The following is a 22,542-nucleotide window of genomic DNA, read 5'->3' on the forward strand; positions in this document are numbered from 1 at the left end:
ACTTAATATAGTTGTTGTGCCTGTTAAAGATGACCGACCACATTGCTAACGCGATAAACTTGTGTCTACTTAATTTAAATTTGGCTGCAGTCGAAAGGAAGAATTAACCACCCAAATTGTGTGTTTTCATGTTTACCTTTTTTGGCCCACACACAGATGAAAGTGCAACCTACCGAGAGTGTTGAACAAGTGGAATGTGGACAAGTGGAAATATTAATGGGTCACACACACATAACACCTGCCTTGCCTCTTGTCGTACGCACACATAACAGACCTAGCCATGGATACGCATTAATGCCGAGACCCAACAATGGCCAACTCTCAACTCAAAACAAATTGAGTTTGGGAATACACGAATACGGTGCTTGAACAATGGCAAACACGATGATAGTTTTCAAAGGAAACTGAAAGTGAAACAAAGGAAAATTGGAGATACATGAGTGGAGAGCAAACACACATACCCAAGGGGTTTTAAAAACAGGAAGAAGTTTAGAGAAAATAATTGAGAGAGGGTTTCTCTAACAATGAGTGGAAAACAGCTGATTGACAATTTTGTATTCTCGTCAGTGAGAATAAAGGAGAGCGGCATACGTGGTATTTGAAACAAATTTGGAATGCATGGAAATTGAACCATGAACAACTGAAATTTGAAACAAACAAACATTCTCTCATGTGAGAGAACCAATACTTATTTGTGCTCTCTGCCAGCGCCCCTTTTTCCATAAATACACAGCATCCTGCCTGTTTGTGCAGGTCGCCTTGTGCAAAAGCCGAAGTGTATCGTGCTCTCTAACGTAAGCATTGCACGCAAAGAGCTACGTTTGATGTGACTTTACGTTACGCAGAGCACAGAGATACCCATGGATGTAAAGGAATTCCCCCCGATGTTTGCCCATTCAGGCAATGAACGATGTTGAAATGTGATTCTTGGTCTCTGCCATCCATGCGATTCGTTTGCCATACTTGTCGTTTCGGTGGCTCAGTGCGGATAAGTGATGCTTGGTATGGTATCCATCCAATCTCTGGCAATCGTTTGTTGTGGACATTGTGGGAGCCATGGCTGAAATTGAAACACATTGAGCTCGTTTATTTTGTCAGATGTTAGTTTCAAAAGTACGTTCGTATGGTGCGGTACAGCGAGACGAGCCTTTTTCGTTAAAAACGCCACAAAGTGAAGCCACAACCACCCAGAGTATAAGCAAAAAAAAAAAACAAAAAAAAGGAAAAGCAAAAGCAAAACAATCAAAACAACAACAGCAGCAGAAAATCGCAAATGTGTGCTTCGTTCGTCGTTAATTGATGTAATAAAAAATGTCATAAAAAATCACATATTTCGCAAATGAGTTTAGGAATTATGGTGTAAAGTGAATTGCTAATAAACGCAAATTACAGCCAATATACGGCAAAAAGAAGCGGACTCTGGTAAAGAGTATTCGATTTGTTCTTGCCATCTAATGGGAAGAAAAAGAAATTAATTAAGATCTCCTTTTGTGCAAATGAAACATAATGGAATGTAGTGCGCCGGCCGCCTAGGTGTAACTCCAAATCTGCCGCTAAGCCAATATTTAACGCAAACACTCCCATTCCCTAGTATATTGTTTTCCCCCCAAAACTCTGGAAGCCTGTCCTGTAGCAAAATATAATTCCTTGAAAGGCCATTATGGCGTTATTAAGATTTTGAGAGTGTTGCCCTTATCTAATTAGTGTCAAGTTCGTGGTGATGTTACCTCACCAAGTGTCCCTAGTAAAGCATCAAATGTACAGGCTAAGGACATGCCAGGCATACCAATGAAACAATTTTGATGCAAACTCAACACCAACACCAACAACGTAAAAACCAAAAATCTGCAAATCAAATGAACTTTCATACCAGCGAAATGGTAACGTTTTGGCGCACCTAAAACAACCCACACTCACACTATCCATCGGCCTGACTCACACTTTAGTGCTACCTCGGAATAAATATCCTGGAAACACCCCCACCCCTCTGCCATCCCCTAATCCAGATCCCTCCTCAGGCCAAATAAGTGTTATGTTATAAAAATCCATAAGAAACGTGCATACTAAGCAAAAATAAAACCCGAAAAAAGCGTAAACGTAAAACAAAAGTGAAGCGCGATTAAGAATACCAGGGCAAGACGAGAGCCCACAAAGAAAAAAAAAAGAAAAACCAAAAACGAAAAGCAAAAGAATGAGGGAAATGCGAAAAAATAAAGCAAACAAAAAATGTTAAATAAAATTTTTATATTTTTATCATAACGTGCATTGGATTAGTAATCATCTTTTTATACGCAAGTAAAAATATTCTCCCATACATTCTCACACCGAACCGCACTCGAAACCGACTCGCTTGGCATCATCGCTCTTAAGAAGGCACGCACAAAAGTCATACATCTGCACTTGGCACAGAGTCATGCGTGTGTGTGAGTGTGTGTGTGTGTGTGTGTGCATGGGTACGAGTGATACCGTCTGAGTGTGTATAAAATAAAAAATCAACAACAACAACTTATTTAACCATAAACGAAGGCGAAGTACACGTTTTTGCTTCGCATAAACTTTGATAGCTGGCGCTCTGTTGCTGCATCGTTGGTTGCTTCCATACAGACGCTGCCATATACCAATACCGCCAACAACTCCCCCCACAAGCATCAAAAGGTAAATTTTAGTGTATTATGAAAATTCATATGAAATTGTATGATAATATTGTTCACACTCACAGACACTGCCACAGACACAGACACAGTTTGGCCATAATGCATAAAATGTATTATTATGGTGTTGTGTCGGTGTATGTTTGTGCTCCGATGGTTTTGCCCATAAAGTTGATCCTTTTTGTGTTATTCGCAATGTTTACTTTTCTGCTTGTTGCTCTCTTTCTCTGTCTCTCGCTCTCGCAGCCTTTTGTTTGCCGTAGTCTTTGGAGAGCTCTTAAACTTTTATTGACACTAATGATATGGAATAAAAATTGTTCGCATCCCCGTGTATGGGTTTTGTGTTTTGTTCATTTCCACAAACACTTGTGCCGTTTTGCACTTCAGATGTTAAAGTTCTTGCGTTTTGTATGTTTATTAATTGAAATAATACTCTGTTTTTATTGAGCAGAGACGCTCGACGCTGGTTACAATGTATCAAAATATCGATAAACTTAAATTGAGTTGAATTTCAATGTTTACACTAGCAAAGGGTGTTGCATGGTGGGCATGCTTCAATTATCAAAAAGAAACAAACTGTTGTATGAAAGAGTCAGGACGAGGAGGCTGTCGAAGCCCCGACTGGTTCATAAATTTGGCGAAGAATTTTACTCTTGAAGAATTTTACACTGCCTCGTCAGCTTTCCCAAGAACCAATGCCTCGTAACCACATAACAACTCGAGTAGTATCAGTGTTTTGTGACCATTTGTGGGGAGCAATGCTATGAAAAACTTCTCCCAAAGAGTTTTCACACTGGGGCACGCCTTTCTAACTCGGTTAATGAGCTCCTTTATCAACGAGCTGAAAATCAGACAACACTTATTGATATGTAAGAAGTTTGTACATGTTACTTAATCGAATGTTCATGGGCAATTTTGCATTTGCTTCGTCAAATCGAAAGTAAGATTTGTAGCCATGGCAAGCAGTACATTCAATCACATTAGAATAAAAACAAGTAAAAGCGTGCTAAGTTCGGCCGGGCCGAATCTTATAAACCCTCCACCATAGAGCGCATTTGTTGAGTTCTTTTCCGGGCATCTCTTCTTAGGCAAAAAAGGATATAACAAAAGATTTACTCTGCTATTAGAGCGATATCAAGATATGATCCGGTTTGGACAACAATTAAATTATATGTTGGAGACCTGTGTAAAATGTCAGCCAATTCGAATAAGAATTGCGCCCTTTGGGAGATCAAGAAGTAAAATAGAGAGATAGATTTATATGGGAGCTGTATCGGGCTACAGACCGATTCAGACCATAATAAACACGTATGTTAATGGTCATGAGAGAATCCGTCGTACAAAATTTCAGCCAAATCGGATAATAATTGCGCCCTCCGGTGACTCAAGAAGTCAAGACCCCAGATCGGTTTATATGGCAGCTATATCAGGTTGTGGACCGATTTGAACCATTTTTTACAAAGATGTTGGAAGTCGTTACAAAACACGTCGTGCAAAATTTCAGCCAAATCGTATAGGAATTGCTCCCTGTAGAGGCTCAAGAAGTCAAGACCCCAGATCGGTTTATATGACAGCTATATCAGGTTATAAACCGATTTCAACCATATTCAGCACAGTTGTTAAAAGTCATAACAAAACACCTCATGCAAAATTTCAGCCAAATCGGATAATAAATGTGTCCTCTAGTGGCTCAAGAAATCAAGATCCCATATCGGTTCATATGGCACCTATATCAGGTTATGGACCGATTTCAATCATACTCAGCACAGTTGTTGGAAGTCATTATTAAACACCTCATGCAAAATTTCAGCCAAATCGGATAGGAATTGCTTCCTGTAGAGGCTCAAGAAGTCAAGATCCCAGATCGGTTTATATGGCAACTATATCAAAACATGGGCCGATATAGTCCATTTACAGTCCTAACCGACCTACAATAATAAGAAGCATTTGTGCAGGTTATGGACCGATTTGAAGCATACTCAGCACAGTTGTTGGAAGTCATAATAAAACATCTCATGCGAAATTTCAGCCAAATTGGATAAGAATTGTGCCCCAGCGTCTCAAGAAGTCAAGATCCCAGATCAGTTCATATGGTAGCTGTATCAAAACGTTGACCGATATAGCCCATTTACAATCCCAACTAGCTTACACTACTAAGAAGTATTTGTGCAAAATTTCAAGCGGCTTACGTTACTCCTACGAAAGTAAGCGTGCTTTTGACATACAGACGGACGGACGGACGGACATGGCTAGTTTGAATTAAAATGTCAGGACGATCAAGAAAAAATACGCTTTATTGGGTCTTAGACGAATATTTCGAGGAGTTACAAACAATGAATGAATGACGAAATTAGTCCTATGGTGGAGGGTATAATACGAAGCAATCGATTTACAACTGCAAATTTTTTGAGCTCAAGACCCTAAAACTGTAAATCGTTCTATAGGCAGCTGTATCCAAATATGCTCTGATTTAGTCCACTATAATTAAAGATTTCTGGGTGTCTAATACGACAGATTATTCCAAATATGTTTTCAAGACCATAGCTCGAGATTTCTATCAATATCGCAATAATGTACAGATATGGTCTACACCATATTTGCATATAGCTGCATACAGACTGATTTCCAGATTTAGGGTATTCATCCCATAAAAATCAAATTTTTATTCCATCGGGCATGGATATCGAAAGGGCGTTTACGGCTCACTGTTTCAAACTTCAGGGCAATTGACAAATGGAAAAGCCTTTTCTTTAGGGCGTCTTTTATTTGCTTAAGAAGGGAGATCGGTCTATATGGCAGCTCTTTCCAAATATAATAAAATCTGCCCACATTAGGTCAGATGGATCCGATCGCTGGGCGATCTCAATTATATTTACAGCGCATATCAATGGATACAATAACTTCAAACCTACGTAACACGAGCATTTCGATTGTGATATCTGAGCGATGTGGTCCCCGGCTCAAAATGTTTCAAAATATTGAAGATTCTGCACCACTTCGATAGCAGTGGTTTGGGAAAAATTTATGTTTTAAGGATAAGTGATATTAAAAAGGCATTTGGATATCGTGGTACCACATGTTCATATTTCGTTTATTGGAGAAATATCATTAGATTTTACGGAAACTTAATAGCATTCAATGGACAAGTTATCTGCTCGAAATTGAAAACAGATAAAAACAAAGACTTTTATTGATGTGGGTTGTTGGTGATTGAAAATGGGTCATATGGGTTTGATTTGGATGTAGCACCCATATAAACCAAATGGAACCTTGGCTTTTATCCGATGTAGATGAAATTTGGTACATGAAGTTCACAAGTGCGCATGGCAACCGGTTGTACGTACCGGATTGACCCGATTGAGTCTTTCATTGCCGCCTCAGTGTGCAGCACACTGCTACAACAACAACAGTCACATTAAATTTTATTGATATTGGTCTATGAATAGACGTAGCCCCCATATAAACCGTTCCCCGGATTTAACTTCTTGGCCCCTTAAATGCTTTAGTTTTTGGCCTGGTTGGCTAATTTGGTACATGTGACCTCAACACACACATTAATTCCACCTTGCTAGTTGGCCAACTCAGATTTTTTTTTTGGTTTTATTTCGATATCCAATATTTTTATACCCACCACCGACGGATGGGGGTATATTCATTTTGTCATTCCGTTTGCAACACATCGAAATATCCATTTCCGACCCTATAAAGTATATATATTCTTGATCAGCGTAAAAATCTAAGACGATCTAGCCATGTCCGTCCGTCTGTCCGTCTGTCTGTTGAAATCACGCTACAGTCCTTAAAAATAGAAATATTGAGCTGAAATTTTGCACAGATTCTTTTTTTGTCCATAAGCAGGTTAAGTTCGAAGATGGGCTATATCGGACTATATCTTGATATAGCCCCCATATAGACCGATCCGCCGATTTAGGGTCTTAGGCCCATAAAAGACACATTTATTATCCGATTTTGTTGAAATTTGGGACAGTGAGTTGTGTTAAGCCCTTTGACATATTTTGTCAATTTGGCTCCGATCGGTCCAGATTTGGATATAGCTGCCATATAGACCGATCCTCCGATTTAGGGTCTAAGGCCCACAAAAGCCACATTTATTATCCGATTTTGATGAAATTCGGGGCAGTGAATTGTGTAAGGCCCATCGACATCCTTCGTTGATTTGGCTCAGATCGGTCCAGATTTGGATATAGCTGCCATATAGACCGATCCTCCGATTTAGGGTCTAAGGCCCATAAAAGCCACATTTATGGTCCGATTTCGCTGAAATTTGGGACAGTGAGTTGCCTTAGGCCCTTTGATATCCTTCGTTAATTTGGTTCAGATCGGTTCAGATTTGGATATAGCCCCCATATAGACCGATCCTCCGGTTTAGGGTCTTAGGCCCACAAAAGCCACATTTATTATCCGATTTTGATGAAATTCGGGGCAGTGAATTGTGTAAGGCCCATCGACATCCTTCGTTGATTTGGCTCAGATCGGTCCAGATTTGGATATAGCTGCCATATAGATCGATCCTCCGATTTATGGTGTAAGGCCCATAATAGCCACATTCATTATCCGATTTTGCTGAAATTTGGGACAGAGAGATGTGTTAGGCCCTTTGACACATTTCTTCAATTTGGTCCAGATCGGTTCAAATTTGGATATAGCTGCCATATAGACCGATTTCTTGATTTATGGTTTTGGGCCTATAAAATGCTCATTTATTGCCCGATGTCCCCGAAATTTGGAACAGTGAGTTAAGTTAAGCCCCTTGACATACTTCTGCAATATCGCACAGATCGGTTCAGATTTGGATATAGCTGCCATATAGACCGATATCTAGGTTTTAGGTTTTGGGGCCATAAAAGACGCATTTATTGTCCGATGTCGCTGAAATTTGAGACAGTGAGTTTGGTTAGGCTCTTCGACGTCCTTCTTCAATTTTGCCCAGATCGGTTCAGATTTGAATATAGCTGCCATATAGACCGATCTCTGGATTTAAGGTTTAGGGCCCATAAAAGAGACATTTATTGTCCGATTTCGCCGAAATTTGGGACAGTGCTTTGTGTTAGGCTCTTCGACATGTTTATGCAACTTGGCCCAAATCGGTCCAGATTTGGATATAGCTGCCATGTAGACCGATATCTCGATTTAAAGTCTTGGCCCCATAAAAGGCGCATTTATAATCCGATTTCACTGAAATTTGACACAGTGTCTTATGTTCGGCTTTTCGACATGCGTGTCGTATATAGTTCAGATCGGTATGAGGTATATGAGTACAAGGTATGAAATTTTCACCGAATTTTGATGAAAGGTGGTTTTCATATATACCCGAGGTGGTGGGTATCCAAAGTTCGGCCCGGCCGAACTTAACGCCTTTTTACTTGTTTGCTATATAATGCTCAAAAACCGATATAAAAAGTCCGCTTAAAGTCTACAATAACTCTTCTGGACTAAGGTGTTTTTGACTTTTTTGATTTTTTTTTCTATTTGCTGAAAAAAACTTTCTACTTTGCATTTTCGAAGGCATTTCTAGTTTGACAAAATTTACAAAGACTTTGCCGCAAAGGAGTGGGGGTAGAAAATGTAAAAAATTGTTGTTTGAATTTTTTGGTTAGTCTATATTCTTTTTATAAACAGAAAATATGGTTAATATAGTTAGGCCGGGTCGAACTTTGGATACCCACCACCTCAGGTTTATATGTAAAACATTATTCGCCACAAACCGGTGAAAATGCATTATTTATACACCCATAGTAGCTATGTCCAAATATAATTTGGGCCAAATTCGGCACGGGCATTGAGTTTTTGTCAGCTATAGCCAAATATAGACCGGTCGGAACCGTATAGAACATGGATGTCGAAAAGCCTAAATATGGAGTCAAGACCTTAAATCGAGAGATCGGTCTATATGACAGCTATATCCAAATCTGGACCAATCTGGGCCATCTTTTGGAAGTATATCGAGGGGCCTAACACAACTCACTGTCCTAAATTTCAATGAAATCGGACAATAAATGCCCTTTTATGGACCCAAGACTTTCAATCGAAAGATCGGACTATGTGGCAAATACAAATGCAAATTTTGTCCATTAAAATTCCACTAAGGAAGATGGGAATGCTTCTCACATATCAAAGAGTGCAGTCCGATTCTTTACTGCGGTGGCCTCCACCGGACTATATGGCAGCTACTCTCAAATCTGGATCGATCTGAGCCAAAAGATGTCAAAAGGCCTAACACAACTCACTGTCTCAAATTTCAGCAAAATCGGATAATAAATGTGGCTATAGCAAAAAAAAAAAAGAATCTGTGCAAAGTTTCAGCTCAATATCTCTATTTTTAAACCCACCACCGAAGGATGGGGGTATATTCATTTTGTCATTCCGTTTGCAACACATCGAAATATCCATTTCCGACCCTATAAAGTATATATATTCTTGATCAGCGTAAAAATCTAAGACGATCTAGTCATGTCCGTCCGTCTGTCTGTTGAAATCACGCAACAGTCTTTATTGAGCTGAAATTTTACACAGGTTCTTTTTTTTGTTCATAAGCAGGTTAAGTTCGAAGATGGGCATTATCGGACTATATTTTCATATAGCCCCCATATAGACCGATCCTCCGATTTAGGGTCTTAGGCCAATAAAAGCCACATTTATAATCCGATTTTGCTGTAATTCGGGAAAGTGAGTTGCGTTAAGCCCCTCAACATCCTTCGTCAATTTGGTTCAAATCGGTTCAGATTTGGATATAGCTGCCATATAGACCGATCCCTCGATTTCAGGTTTTGGGGCCATTAAATGCGCATTTATTGTCCGAAGTCGCCGAAATTTGGGACAGTGAGTTATGTTAAGCCCCTCGATATACTTCTGCAATATGGCACAGATCGGTTCAAATTTGGATATAGATGCCATATAGACCGATCTCTCTATTTCAGGTTTTGGGCCCATAAAATGTGCATTTATTATCCGGTGTCGCCGAAATTCAGGACAGTGAGTTGAGTTAGGGTCTTCGAAATTTTTCTGAAACTTGGCCCAAATCGGTTTAGATTTGGATATAGCTGCCATATAGACCGATATCTCGATTTAAACTTTTGGCCCCATAAAAGGCGCATTTATAAACAGATTTCACTGAAATTTTACACAGTGACTTATTTTAGGCTTTTCCAAATCCGTGTCGTATGTAGCTCAGATCGGTTTATTTTTAGATAAAGCTAATAAAAAAAGACCAATATTTTGTTATACACAATTGAACAAGGACTTGTACTTATAAGTATTTGGTCAAAATTGAAACATATTTTGATATAACTGCTGTGGGATTTTGATGAAAGGTGGTTTACGTATATTTCCGAGGTGGTGGGTATCCAAAGTTCGGCCCGGCCGAACTTAACGCTTTTTTACTTGTTATTAACTGTTGTGAGAATATTTTCATTTTCATGCAACACATCGAAATATCCCTTTCAGGGCCTGTTGTAATCACTCTACAGTCTTTAAAAAAAGAGATATTGAGCTGCAACTTTGCACAGACTCTTTTTTTATCCATAGGCAGGTCAAGTTTGAAGATGGGTTGTATGGGACTATATCTTGTTATATCCCCCATACAGACCGATCTACCCATTTAAGATTTTAGGCTCATTGAAGTCCAACCACATTTGTTGTCCCATTTCGCTGAAATTTGGGACAGTAAGTTATGTAAAACCCCTCGACATTATTCTTCAATTTCGCCCAGATCGGTTCAGATTTGGATATAGCTGCCATCTATACCGATCTATCGATTTAAGGTCTAGACCTAATAAAAGGCGCATTTATTGTTCAATTTCGATGACATATGGTACAGCGAGTTATGTTAGTCTCCTTGTCATCCCTCTTTAACACGGCCCAGATCGCCTCAAATTTGGATATATCTGCCATTGATACCGATCTCCCGATTTATGGTTTTAGGTTCATAAAAGAGGAATTTATTTATGAAATTAGGCACAATGAGTTGGGTTAAGCACCTCGACATTCGTACTGAGTATGGTTAAGATAGGTCTATATTTTAATATAACTGCCAGATAGACCGATCTCTTAATTTAAGGTCTTGGGCCTATAACAGGTTTGATATTTGTCCGACTTCGCTGGATTTTGGTATAGCGGGTTGTGTTAGTCTCCAGATTTGGATATAGCTACCATATATACCGATCTCCCAATTTAAGGTTTTAGGCCCATAAAGGTGAATGCATTAATCGATTTCGCTAAAATTTAGCACAATGATTTCTGTTAGACCCTTCGACATTCGTACCGAGTATGGTCCAGATCGGGCTTATTTGGATATAGCTCATATGTATACTGATCTCGCAATTTAAGTTCTTGAGACAATAAATGCATGTTTATAACTCGATTTCGCTGAAATTTTACACAGTTGGCTGTGGCTTTTCGTTCCTTTTCGATATTCGTGTAAAATAGGCTTAAGATCGTCCTATATCTGTATAAAGCAGTCATATTCCCGAATTAAGTTCTTAGACCTATAAAAGGGGGTTTTTTTTTTTAAAGGATAAATTTAGTATAATGAGTTGTAATAGACCCTATTATAGCCTTCCTGAATATGGTGGACATCGGTCTATATTTAGACATAGCTGCTATGAGTTCATAAATGATGCATTTTTTTGCTTATTATGACAAATGGTGGTTAATATATACAGCCAAGATAGTGGGTATTCAAAGATCGGCCCGGATAAATTTACCTTTTTTCATTTAATATTTGTAGCCTCTACAGCTTATTTATTAAAAATGCCGATTTCAAAAACAACTTTGCCCGAAATGGGTATTTTAGGTATTTTTGTAATAATCGAAATATCAATTTTCGACCCTGCAAAGTATCCCACTGAAACTTGATCCCACATTTGGATATCAGATTCGCATTCTACACTCAAGTACTTTTTATTTGACTCTTATATTGCCATGGTCGGTAAATATGTCCTCTTTGGGCGATATTTTCAGTTATGGGCGGCCCCCAAACACTTGGTCCCACATCTGGATATCAGACTCGTACTACTTTTTATTTAAGCCCCATATTGCCATGGCCAGTAAATAAGTCCTGTTTGGATGGTGTTTTGGAGAAAGGGTGGACCCCCAGAAACGTGGTCCCACATTTAGGTATCAGATTCGTATTCTACTCGCAAATACCTTTCATTTGACTCTCATATTGCCATGGTCGGTAAATATGTCCTCATTGGGGGATGTTTTCGGTTATGGGCGGCCACCAAACACTTGGTCTCACATCTGAATATCAGATTCGTATTCTACACTCAAAAACTTTTTATTTAAGCCCCATATTGCCATGGTCAGTAAATAGGTCCTATTTGGAGGGTGTTTTGGGGAAGGGGTGGACCCCCAGAAACTTTGTCCCAAATTTGGATATCACAATGGTATTTACTCGCAAAACCCTTTAATTTGAGTCCTATATTGCCATGGACGGTAAATAAGTCAGATTTAGGGGTGTTTTGGGGCTTGGGGTGGTCCCTCTAACACTTGGTCCGACAATTGGATATCAGATACGTTTTCTTATCCTAAATACCTTTCATTTGAGTCCCATATTGTCGTGATTGGTTTAAATATATGTTTGGTAGGTTTTAGGGTGGGGCGCCCCCCCAGGTACCCCATCCGAAATTTGAATACCAAATTTTTGTTTGTAGGTTACTATAAGAGAGCACACAAAGTTTGGCTTAAATCACAACATCCATTTCCGAGGTCTGGCTTTTCCAAAAATTAAGGTAGGGGGGAGGGTCCGTCCCCCTTCAGTTATCAAAAAAAATAGTACCCTATTTTCACCTCGGGATCATTATGCATCATCTGTGTAAATTTTAGGAAAATCGGTTCAGCCGTTTCTGAGGCTATAAGGAACACACAAACAAACAAACACAAATTGATATTTATATATAAGAGGAAGATATAACATCCGATCGTCGTTACTTATATAAGATTTCAAATAAATCAATCATTTATTTATATTCAATATTTGTCCAAATCAAAATTCTTATGAAATTGTATTTTTCATTAATTAAATTATTTCGATTTTACGTTTGTATCAAAATTCCTTAGAATAATCCAAAATATTTAAATTAATTTGCTTTCGAATCTTGACTTCACGGTATTAAATAAATTTCCAAAGAAATCTCCACTCTAAGGATGATGGCCATTATTAATTGAACAACCCAAGTGGTTAAGTATAAAATTAAACAACCTAAAATGAAATGAAAAATGAGATGTTCTGCTATTATGCTCTGCCTACCCCGAGCGAATCTTCGGCACTCCGAAAAGTACATATTGGAAAGAGATGTTGTAAATTATGGAATTACAAAATTATCCTAGTTAATTAAGCAATTGTTTGCTTTAGGACAAACTTACAAATATTTGTTCGAGATTTATCACATTGGGGAGGAGTAGTTTATGGCATTCAGAGGAGGAAAACAATAAATCTGCTAGCCTAAATTTTACGATTGTTTCAATAAACATATAGGAAATATCTCCCAAATTTTGTATGGACTCAACAAAATGCTTGATCATCCCTTCCAATTCTTAATCAATAATTCAGCAATGAATTGTTGCCATTCAGCAATCAATAAAAGCTTTGTAGAATTTATTTTTTGGTTCAAATTTGCAATTAATTAAAAGCATTTTTCGTTTATGTTTTTTTTTTAGGTATAGTGTGTTTGTGTGTGCGAAACTTTAGGCACGTGTGAGAGTCAATATGTGCAAAATTACAACGATATCAATTCTAGCATGTGTGTGTGTGTGTGTGAGTGTCTAGATGGATTTATACTAATGTGCATATTTCTATGTGGGTGCGAGTATGTAAAGTTCTCATAAATCATTGTCACTGCTGATGTCGATGTTATTCAATAGAAATGCGAAGAACAAAGGCGGACAAAAAACCAAACGAAGGGAGAAAAAAAAAGGACGGAGCCGAACAAATAAATTGAAATAACATTACAACAGAATAAAAATCCTAATGACACATATGACAACATAAAACAAAAAACAAAAACGCCAAACAACAAAAAATTATGTAAAAAAATCGTGTAATGGGAGTTACGTAAATTCAATATGTCACAATGAATCGACGTTCTGTAATGCGATCATTTAATATTTAATTGAAAGTTCCAACATTTTATTTTTAGACGAAAATAAGACCCAGCACGGCACGGCTTTGAGATTTTCTAAGTACATGTGCTTAAATATTTCCCAGAAAATGGGAACGCTCTTTTCGTAAAACGGCAATAAAATGTCGGAAAAAATAAACTTAATATTAGTAAATGTTTGGCCAAAATGATGATGATGTATTGTAAATATTGATGATGCACTGTAAATATTTATTTAAAATAACTAAAAGCGTGCTAAGTTCGGCCGGGCCGAATCTTATATTCCCTCCACCATGGATCGCATTTATCGAGTTCTTTCCTCGGCATCTCTTCTAAGGCAAAAAAGTATGTAAGAAAAGATTTGCTCTGCTATTAGAGCGATATCAAGATATGGTCCGGTTTGGACCACAATTAAATTAAATGTTGGAGACCTGTGTAAAATGTCAGCCAATTCGAATAAGAATTGCGCCCTTTGGGGGCTCAAGAAGTAAAACAGAGAGATCGATTTATATGGGTGCTGTATCAGGCTATAGACCGATTCAGACCATAATAAACACGTATGTTGATGGTCATGAGAGGATCCGTCGTACAAAATTTCAGGCTAATCGGATAATAATTGCGACCTCTAGAGGCTCAAGAAGTCTAGACCCCAGATTGGTTTATATGGCAGTTATATCAGGTTATGTATCGATTTGAACCTTATGTGGCACAGTTATCAGATATCATAACAAAATACTTCGTGCAAAACTTCATTTCAATCGGATTAGAATTGCGCCCTCTAGAGGCTCAAAAAGTCAAGACCCAAGATCGGTTTATATGGCAGCTTTATCAGGTTATTGACCGATTTGAACCATACTATCTTGATGGTCATGAGAGGATCCCTCGTACAAAATTTTAGGCAAATCGGATAATAATTACGCCCTCTAGAGGCTCAAAAAGTCAAGACCCAAGATCGGTTTATATGGTAGCTATATCAGCTTATGAACCGATTTGAACCTTATTTGGCACAGTTGTTGAGAATAAAAAAAGCACGATGTGAAAAATTTCATTTCAATCAGATAAAATTGCGCCCTCTAGAGGCTCAAGAAGTCAAGACCCAAGATCGGTTTATATGGCAGCTATGTCAGCTTACGAACCGATTTGAACCATACTTGGCAAAGTTGTTGGATATCATAAGAAAATACTTCGTGCAAAATTTCATTCTCATCGGATAAGAATTGCGCACTCTAGAAGCTCAAGAAGTTAAGACCCAAGATCGGTTTATATGGCAGCTATATCAAAACATAGACCGATATGGTCCATTTACAATCCCAACCAACCTACACTAATTGGAAGTATTTGTGCATAATTTCAAGCGGCTAGCTTTACTTCTTCGAATGTTAGCGTGCTTTTGACAGACAGACGGACGGACATGGCTAGATCGACATAAAATGTCACGACGTTGAAGAATTTTTATTCTTTATGGGGTCTCAGACGAATATTTCGAGTAGTTACAAACAGAATGACCAAATTAGTATACCCTCATCCTATGGTGGAGAGTGTAAAAAATATAAAAACACTACACCGTTATTCGCAGTACTTGAAAAATACGCCATCAGTACAAGCCATGTGTTTCTCATATTGTATGGTCGATTCGACGAGAACTTCTAGCACAGTACCAAACATTTATACCCTACACCACTACTGTTGTACATTGTATTATAACTTAGTGCATTTGTTTGTAACACACAAAAGGAAGAGAGATAGACCCATTGATAAGTTTACCGATCGACTCAGAATCACTTTCTGATTGGATTTAGCTATGCCCGTCTGTCCGTGTTAATTTGTGTACAAACTACAGGTCGCAATTTTCATCCGATCGTCTTAAAAATTGATACAGGCATGTTTTTCGGCCTAGAGACAAAGCCTATTGAATTTTGGAAAAAATCGGTTCAGATTTGTATATAGCTCCCACATATATGTTCGTCCGATTTGCAGTAATACAGCAATGAAATGGTAATTTCTTAACCGATTTTCTCGAAATTTGGTATGAACGACTTTCTTATGAATTTTATAGAAATCGGTCCGGATTTGGATATAGCTCCCATATATATGTTCGTCCGATTTGCAGTAATACAGCAATGAAATGTTCATTTGTTAACCGATTCTCTCGAAATTTGACAAGAAGGATTTTCTTATGACTCTCGCTATTTCTGGTGCATTTCATAGAAATCGGATCAGATTTGGATATAGCTCCTGTATATATGTGTGTCCGATTTGCGGTAATACAGCAATAATATGGTCATTTGTTAACCGATTCTCTCGAAATTTGAAAAGAAGAATTTAATTGATACTCTTGTTATTACAGGTGATTTTCATAGAAATCAGTTCAGATTTAGATATAGCTCTCTTATGTATATATATCGCCAGATTTTCTCTCCCAGGCTCCATGGAAGCGCATTTATTTACCAATTTTCCCAAAATATTGTACAACGCTTTTTTCGAAGACTTCCGCAATATCCATAAATTTTTCCAAAATCGGTTCAGATTTAGACATAGCTCCCATGTATATGGTCGTCTGATTTTGAGAAATATTGTAATAAGCTGCTGATTTGTTAACCGATTCTCTCGAAATTTGGCACGAAGGATTTTCCTATGATTCTTAATATTACTCGTGAATTTCATAGAAATTTCATCAGGTTTAGATATAGCTTTTATATATGTGTATGGCGCGATTTTCACCTCTAAAGTCACTACAAACGCATTTATTTACCAATCTTATCAAAATTGTGTACAACGCTTTTCTTAATGACCACCACAATATCTAAGAAGTTTGGTCAAAATCGATTTAGATGTAGCTCCCATATATGTGCGTCAAATTTTGGCTAATCTGTTTTTAATAACAAAAGCCTTGGCAAAAAATTACAATCAAAACCAAAAACCGATAGAAACGCCAAAAATTTCACTTGTTGTGTCACTTATACGTACTTTGTAATTCATTTCCAGTTAATCCTTTCGACAATTGCTTTTTATACCTACCACCGAAGTATGGGGCATATTCATTTTGGCATTCCGTTTGCAACACATCGAAAAATCCCTTTCCGACGCTATAAAGTATATTTTCTTGATCAGCTTAAAAATCTAAGACGATCTAGACATGTCCGTCAGTCTGTCCATCTGTCTGTCCGTCAGTCTGTCCGTCCGTTTGCCCATCTGTCTGTTGAAATCTTCAGTCTTTAAAAATAGAGATATTGAGCTGAAACTTTGCACAAGTTTCTTGTCCATAAGCAGTTTGAGTTCGAAGATGGGCTATATCGGACAATATCTTGATATAGTCCCCATATAGACCGATCCGCCAATTTAGGGTTTTAGGCCCATAAAAGCCACATTTATTATCCGATTTTGCTAAAATTTGGGACAATGAATTGAGTAAGGCCAGTTGACATCCTTCTTCAATTTGGCCCAGATCGATTCAGATTTGGATATTGCTGCCATATAAACCGATCTCTCGATTTAAGATTTTGGGCCCATAAAAGGCGCATTACATGGCCGATGTCGCTGAAATTTGGGACAGTGAGTTAAGTTAGGCCCCTAGACATACATCTGCAATATGGCACAGATCGGTTTTACATTATTCAGGGCTGTGTTTATTTAGCACAATTTAGGCATTTCTTTGGGTTCACATGATTTTAATGTTTCATTTTTGTGGCAACGAGTCGTTTTGTCCTTACAAATTGCAAAGGAAAACGAATCGTTTTCAGAGAATTACAAAAAGAAAACGGGTTGTTTGCCCAAAACAGCTTTGGTCTTCTTATATTCAAATCTCAAATACCTTTCATTTGAGCCAAATGTTGTCATGGTCGGCAAATTTTTACCCTTTGGGGGGTATTTGGGGATAGAGCGGTGTCCCAAATACATGGTCCCACATTTGGGTATCAAATTCGTATTCTACTCCCAAATATCTTTATTTGACCCTCATATTGCGATGGTCAGTAAATAATTGCTGTTTATAGTCTATTTTGGGAAAGGGGTAGACCCCCAGAAAATTGGACCCGAAAGTGGGTATCAATTTCGGGCTCTACTTCCCAATAACTTTCATATGAGCCTCACATTGACATCGTTGGTAAATATGCCCGATTTAGGGGTGTTTTGGGGAGTGGTGTAGTACCCCAAACACTAAGCCCTGAAAATATGTCCGCATAGTGCTCTATTCTTATGTATGCATATATCATTTATTTGAACCCCATATCGGCATTGGTCTCGAAATTAGATATCAAATTCTTTTTCAAATCTTAAATAGGTTTCATTTAAACACCTTATTGCAAAAGTCATAAAATATGTCCGGCTTGGGGTATGGACACCAAAAGCTATCAATATCGAGCTCCAGTGTTTTGAAGACCCTAATTGTCTTGGTTAGGAAATTTCGTTCTATTTGGGGGTTGTTACGGTGGTGGGACATCCCCTAGACAGTTGATCCCGAATGTCGATATCAGATTTGTGTTCTTGAGCCCCATATTTTCATAGTCGGGAAACATGACTGGTTTGGGGGTGTTTTGAGGTATGGGCGGGCCACTCATTGACTTGGCCTTGAAAGTATATACCAGATTCGTGTTCTACTTTAAAATTGTAATGCTCAGCATACACTTCCTATATGGGTGGTGTTATAGGGGTGGGGGACCTCCCCACACTTTTTCTAGACACTTTTCTGAATATTGATATCAAATTCGTGCTATACTTCCACCTTAGTGGAGAGGTTAGCTTGTCCGCCTATGACGCTGAACGCCTGGGTTCGAAACCTGGCGAGACCATCAGAAAAATTTTCAGCGGTGGTTTTCCCCTCCCAATGCTAGCAATATTTTTGAGGTACTACGCCATGTAAAACTTCTCTCCAAAAAGGAGTCGCACTGCGGCACGCCGTTCGGACTCGGCTATAAAAAGGAGGCCCCTTATCATTGAGCTTAAACTTGAATCGGACTGCACTCATTGATATGTGAGAAGTTTGCCCCTGTTCCTCAGTGGAAAGTTCATGGGCAAAATTTTCAATTTGCTATGACCCCTTATGTAAGCCCCATATTGTTGTGGTCGTAAATTTGTCCTCTTTGGGGGATGTTTTTGGGGAGAGACGGCCTCCCAAATTCTTGGTTTCACATTTGGATATTAGATTCGTATTCTACACTCAAAAAGCTTTTATTTAAGCTCCATATTGCCATGGTCAGTAAATAAGTCAGGTTTGGGGGTGTTTTGGGGAAGGGTGGATTCATATTCTACTCGTAAATACCTTTCATTTGAGTCCCAAATTGCCATGATGGGTACATATGTCCGCTTTAGGTGTGTTTTGGGGGTTGGGGTGGTCCCCCAAACAGTTTGATACGACAATTGGATATCAAGTGGATATCAATATATGTGAGTTCCATATTGTCGTGATTGGCCTATATATATTTTTTTTGGATTTGGGTATGGGGCGGCCCCCCAGGTACCCGATTAAAAATTTGGATACCAAATTTTTGCCGCGAAATTTAGCATGTAGTGTTCTGTTATGACTTCCAACAACTGTGCCAAATAGAGTTCGAATCGGTCTATGACCTGATTTAGCTCCCATATAAACCGATCTCCCGATTTGACTGCTCGAGCCCGTACAAGCCGCGATTTTTGTCCGATTTTAGCACATTTTTGTTTGTTTATTTCCTTTTATCTTAACAACCAAAATTGCCTTATTGTGTAGCTATTTTCTTGTCAATAAGTTAACAGATGCAAAGAAAACTATTTGATCCAAAGGAAAAACTATTTAAGAATGCTTCAAAAAACTTCGAAAAAGGAGTTTAAATACTTATTGCATAAAATAACAATTTGTTTAACTTTGGAATTGACCTACTAAAAGTTGTTGGCCTCATTTTGATGGGCGAGTATAATTTATTACAAGATTAGTTATAATTTTTTTCTTTTGCTTCTGTTTTAATTGTGTGCGCCTTTTGTCAAAACCTGATTCAACTTGTCTCTTTTTTTTGTGCTGCTTTTGTATTTAAGGTCTTAGTATGCTTAACGCTCCATATGTGCGGGTGTTGTCGTTCATTCCCTCAAAATAAAAGTTTTAAGTAAAAATGCCTTTCTAAAAAAATGGCTCAAGGCTGGCGTTCTGGGATGCGCCGTTCATTCATCCCAGTCGCATTTATTTTCTCGGCTTATTGTCTTTTTCTGTTGTAGGCAACTTTGAAGGTAGGTATTGCCATTATTTATTCCGTTTTATGGAATTTGTCACATTTTTTTTTTGTTCGTTGCTTCGCTTACTACTGTCATGTCTTTTCGGTGTCTTCTGCTTCTTCTTTGGTCTCGGGGGACAGCTTTTCGTCGTCTTCAATTCGTTCGTGTTCTGTGCGTTTCCTGTTTCTTCTAGCCTGGGTCTCGATGCGACATCATCATCCTGTCTGTCACCGTTACTATTTGCAATTTCATGTTGTGCTTAACAACTTTATGCAAAGTCACACTCACGGGCAGAGAGTGAACGGGAGAGCGAGAGAGAGAGAGAGAGAGAGGGGAAGACTCATATACTTTCAAAACATTCTTGCAATGTTGTCGTAATACGTTTGCATGTGCTGGTATATGCGAATACGAATGCGGAGGATTGAACTCGTGGTTTACTCCGGCATTTGGGGAAAATGGTAATTGTTGTTCGTTTAATGCCATTGCGGTCTGTGAGGCATTAAATGCCATAAATATCCCAGTATTGCCACTGAGCCACTCTGCCGACTACTGGAGTCCTTTGATGCCTTCATTTTGGTTGCTTTTGACGTTTCAGCCCTTGCTGTGGTTGTCGAAGCCTCTGACGCTTACACTGCTCTTGGGTTTGTTGTAGCTGTTGTTGCGTTATTAACAAAATTCTTTGGGAAAATTAAAATATCTCTTTTCTGGCATTTACTTTTTTTTTTTTTTTTGCCACAGAGCCCTTCTCAGCTCACTTCCATCTATGTTCCATCCACTGCATTCTTCATGACATCCATTGGTTTGACATTTATAAATTTCCAGCGAAATATGTTCTACAGCGTGAGGACAATTTCTTTTGCCAGAGCCATTGTGGACCTTGATTATCTTTATTATCTTGAGAATTTCTATTGGTCAGAATTCGTTGTTGTCTCCAGAGCTGCAGAGGCAGCAACGGTATCGGCAGCAGCAGCAGCCGTACGGGTTGCTCCATTTGTCTCCTTTGAGGCTTTTCGTGCGTTAATATGGCAAATTTAAGTAATGAAAGTATTTTAGTCCATAATAAGGGACAAATTTTAAGGAAATGTCGTTTTGTTGCGGTAAGGGAATTGTTTTAGCACAAATTTCAAGTGCTGACTATGATGGCACTTTGTTAAGAAGGAAAATGGAAAGCAATTATTAAAACTGTCCAAGGCAACAATCAAAAAGGCGATTTGTGTGCAGATCCCAGGAAATGTACTCCATTTCCTGACTTGAGCAACCAAGGTGGGCAGGATTCCAGTGTCCATTGCTTCGCCATTTTCCGAAAAAAAAAAACTGAGTTTAGATATTATTTTATACAGCAGAAAGGCCGTGATCGCAATGCCTATGGCCATTTGACCACATTTGTTTATCACTGCCTTCGCCCCGCCTTACAAAAAGAAAACTTTAAATATAAAAATAAATTTGCAGATAAAGAACATTTGCGCATATTTTGTTATATTCTTGAGAGCACACATTTTGTTGACCACAATTTAAGGACGGTCTGTCTGTATGACCCCGAACAGTAGAAAACATTTAACTAAAAAGCAAAGTTCCTTGAACGACACATAAGCCCCATCATAATTTCCATTTAAAAGGGCTCAAGTCAGGGGGCGTGTTGTGGTCATTGCTAATGTTGTTACATCAAAGCAAAGTTTTCGCTTTAAGTGTCATTTTCTCACCCTCCCCAAAAAAAAGAAGAATATCTCAAACGAAGACAACATTAGGAGAATAAAGCAGTTACTAAAATGGGACTTTATGGCACAATTGTTTGCGAAGGTCGTAAACTGGTCGACAACAATAACATGTGTTTATGTTGTCCGCACCCAAGGCTTCATTTGCTCAGAACTATGGCTTCATAATATGGCAAATTGGTTTCTTTTCACAGAGCATTGCGAAATGAGAGAATATAAATTTCAAAAGAAGACAAAAACTTAACAAAAGGTTTGATGTTATTGCTGTCTTTTTCTTTGCTGTAGTTAAGCAGAAATACAAAACTTTCTATAAATTAATATTCAAGTTGTCCAAAACCTGTTTGGAATGCATACAACTTTGTGATATGAAAGAAATGCGTTTCGTAAAAAGGATGAAACAAACAAAACAGCCTAAAGGCTGTTTGAGCAAAACTCTGTTGAAAGTAAATTAAATTTCAACAAAATGATGTAACATATTTCTGAAAAATTTCCAATAGTTTCCCAGAATGTTGCCTATTTCAATGCATTTTGCAAACTTTAAATGAGTTTATTTCAAAGTCAATGGGTGACGTATGGAATAAGAAAGCATATCACTAACGAAAAGTTTTGAAACCTTTTTTTTTTAATTGGGTAAATTATTTAGACCGTACTTGGCACAGTTTTAATTTCATGCAAATCGGATATAATTGCGCCCTCTAGCGGCTTAAGAATTCAACATCTGAGATCGATTTACATGGGAGCTATAACAGGTTATGAACCGATTTAAACCATACCCGGAATAGTTGTTGGAGGTTAAAACAAAAATTTCAGCCAAATCGTATAAAAACTGCGCCCTCTACCGGATCAAGGGGTTAAGATCCGGAATCGATTTATATGCGAGTT

At 38.3% G+C, this 22,542-nt stretch overlaps 1 protein-coding gene across 2 annotated transcripts in view; it reads left to right on the forward strand.

The window, feature by feature from the left end:
• Positions 1-1,141: 1,141 nt before the first annotated feature.
• Positions 1,142-22,542, forward strand: part of LOC106080428 (uncharacterized) — a 305,401-nt gene continuing 284,000 nt past the window's right edge. For both annotated transcript variants that reach the window (XM_059362377.1, XM_059362376.1), the window contains exon 1: positions 1,142-2,655. The gene's annotated coding sequence lies outside the window, so the exon portion shown is untranslated. The remainder of the gene's footprint in view (positions 2,656-22,542) is intronic.

The sequence above is a fragment of the Stomoxys calcitrans genome, chromosome 2 (assembly GCF_963082655.1).
Source record: "Stomoxys calcitrans chromosome 2, idStoCalc2.1, whole genome shotgun sequence".
Classification (NCBI taxonomy): domain Eukaryota; kingdom Metazoa; phylum Arthropoda; class Insecta; order Diptera; family Muscidae; genus Stomoxys; species Stomoxys calcitrans.